General features: G+C 39.9%; 2 pseudogenes; both read right to left on the bottom strand.

Annotated features, from left to right (window-relative positions):
- Nucleotides 1-1,728: 1,728 nt before the first annotated feature.
- Nucleotides 1,729-1,828, bottom strand: LOC144216170 (U6 spliceosomal RNA; annotated as a pseudogene).
- A 401-nt stretch (nucleotides 1,829-2,229) lies between these two features.
- Nucleotides 2,230-2,329, bottom strand: LOC144216169 (U6 spliceosomal RNA; annotated as a pseudogene).
- Between the last annotated feature and the right edge of the window lie 648 nt (nucleotides 2,330-2,977).

The following is a 2,977-nucleotide window of genomic DNA, read 5'->3' as shown; positions in this document are numbered from 1 at the left end:
CCTGGGTGGCTCAGTCAGTTAAGCGTCCGACTTTGGCTCAGGTCATGATCTCACAGTTCATGGGTTCGAGCCCCGCATCGGGCTCTGTGCTGACAGCTCAGAGCCTGGAGCCTGCTTCAGATTCTGTGTCTCCCTCTCTCTCTGACCCTCCCCTACTCATGCCTGTCTCTCTCTCTCAGAAACAAACAAACAAACAAACAAACAGAAAAAGAAACAAAAAACCCATTAAAAACAAAAACCCATGTTCAGTTGATAGGAAAAAAAAATTTAATGTCTTTGACCATTACGTTGGCGTGGTAGAGGTGATTTAAAGCAGAGAAGAGGTGGGGTAAGGAACATTTCTGGTCCCTCTAATTCATTTTCTGAAATCCAGTGAACAATTTATTCCTTATTTTGCATAAGTGCAAGTGTTGATCTATCCCTCTCCAATGGTATGGTTTCCTTCACCAGCACATTTTAGTGTGGTCAGGGGATTGAAGGAAGAGCTACTGCTGACATAAACCCTGACACAGAATGTGGTATTTTGGATGTAGTATGTTAGATTTTGTAGCCAAACTAGTGCATTCTCCAATCCCATGCTTGTTGCCCGGGGAACCACTGACCACCTTACTGCTCGTGATAAAAGGTTTTATTCTTGTGGTGATTTTTACTGTCACTCTACCCAGAATGGGCCATTCCATCCAGTAACATTGTTATTTTATAAAAATCATTCTGGAAAACAGTTCTGCATACATTATTGTGCCCAGTACCATCTTTCTGATTTCCAAAGCTTAGATTGTTATTGACTCCTTTCAATTTGATGTTGAATTACATTCTAGTCTCCTGTTTTTAATGCGGTAGAGGGGTAAGGTGAGGATCATTAAAAATTAAAAAATTGTTTTGAATGACCAGCACTCTATAAAGTACAGTCTAACCTGCAATGAAAATAATTTTAAATGAATGCAAATTGGCAGAAGTTAACTTTACCTTTTCTAAGCCCAGGTGAGATCATGGCCCCTGCATCTCAGTTTTCAGGAGACATCTTGCTTGAGCTTGCTCTAAGGACCCATGAGTTGCGTGTGGTGGCCTCTGGTTTGGCAGTGACCCATTTCAGCACACCGCTGGAAGGTGTTAGAAATAGGGATGCATTTATCTGAGTTCCTGGGGTAAACTCAGATCATGGATGCCTTTTCTCCATGGGTCTGTTGAACTTTGTATTTTCAGGGTACCTTTAACTGTAGTGCAATTCTGTCACCCGGGCAGTAGAAACTCCAGACATCTACAATCAGCCTCTTACATCAAATCCTTAGTTTTGAATTCTAGAGATATCTCCTCACATCAAAGTATGTGGTGTTGGTCATGGACCCGGAGCACTCATACCCCACAGAGACTTCATAGGAAGAGTGTATGAAGGATTATAATGCCTGAGGGAGAAGGTTGAAAAGAGTCAGAAGCAGCCACATCAGCTTCCTCCTCCAGCTGACTCCCTGCTCAGGCTCTGTCTCCTTCCCCATCCTGGATCCTCCTTGAGGCTGGGTCCCACCTACTCTCAATGGTCTCTGGACTCTGGCTTCTCCATGGTCCTTTATGCTCAAAATGAATGTTAACTGTTGCTTAACAGGTAGCTTAGAAAGGACTTTCAGAAACTAGGAAGAGAGCATTCTGAATTTAGCTGCTAGGTACATTTAAAATGCATCTGCAAAGGCAAGAAATCACTGTATCTGTCTAATTTTATTTATTTATTTATTTATTTATTTATTTATTTATTTATATAAATATGGAATGCAGGGCCCATGCTTATCTTCTCCGTATTGTTCCAATTTTAGTATATATAGCAAAAAAATGCTTTTTAGGCTGTGAGTTTAAAAGACTACAACTATTTTTTCTTTCTGCATCGATTAAGGGAATATGGGATCGGAACCCTTAAGTCTGAAGGTGGTGTGGGGCCATGCAAAGTTTACAGACACTGGCGCTTAACATTGGTGGGTCAGATGNCTCAGGCTCTGTCTCCTTCCCCATCCTGGATCCTCCTTGAGGCTGGGTCCCACCTACTCTCAATGGTCTCTGGACTCTGGCTTCTCCATGGTCCTTTATGCTCAAAATGAATGTTAACTGTTGCTTAACAGGTAGCTTAGAAAGGACTTTCAGAAACTAGGAAGAGAGCATTCTGAATTTAGCTGCTAGGTACATTTAAAATGCATCTGCAAAGGCAAGAAATCACTGTATCTGTCTAATTTTATTTATTTATTTATTTATTTATTTATTTATTTATATAAATATGGAATGCAGGGCCCATGCTTATCTTCTCCGTATTGTTCCAATTTTAGTATATATAGCAAAAAAATGCTTTTTAGGCTGTGAGTTTAAAAGACTACAACTATTTTTTCTTTCTGCATCGATTAAGGGAATATGGGATCGGAACCCTTAAGTCTGAAGGTGGTGTGGGGCCATGCAAAGTTTACAGACACTGGCGCTTAACATTGGTGGGTCAGATGTGGTCTATACCTACTAGTTTTCATGCTCATTCTCCTATCATAGAGGAGATCAGTTCTATTTCCTTGGTTATAAAGTGATCATGCTTTTGGGGTGGTAAAATTAAGCATCCCTGTTTTCCACATTTGAATTTTGAAGGCAAATTATATCTTTTCAATTTTGATGAAACAACTTTACCTCTAAATTTGGACACATCACCTAATACATCGGTGCTTTGTGAAGGAAGCTCTAAAGCAGCAGTTTTCAAGGTGAGACTCAAAGTAAGAATGACATCCAACATAACCCAAGGCCCATGCTTATGTGACTCTAAGTAACACTCTTTGATTTGACTCAAAGCAAAAACTATATCTAACACCGTAACCCAATGCCCACGCTTATTACAAAAATTATTACAAAGTGATATTACAAAATATCATTGTATTTTCTATTTCATTCTAATGCATTGAAGAAATGTTGCCTATGAGGAACTAATATGATTTCACAGGCTGCTAAGAGTCCATGATAC

Source organism: Crocuta crocuta, unplaced genomic scaffold, assembly GCF_008692635.1.
Source record: "Crocuta crocuta isolate KB4526 unplaced genomic scaffold, BGI_CrCroc_1.0 scaffold258, whole genome shotgun sequence".
Lineage (NCBI taxonomy): Eukaryota > Metazoa > Chordata > Mammalia > Carnivora > Hyaenidae > Crocuta > Crocuta crocuta.
Note: the sequence above shows the minus strand (reverse complement) of the source record. Positions and strands in the feature narration are given on the sequence as shown.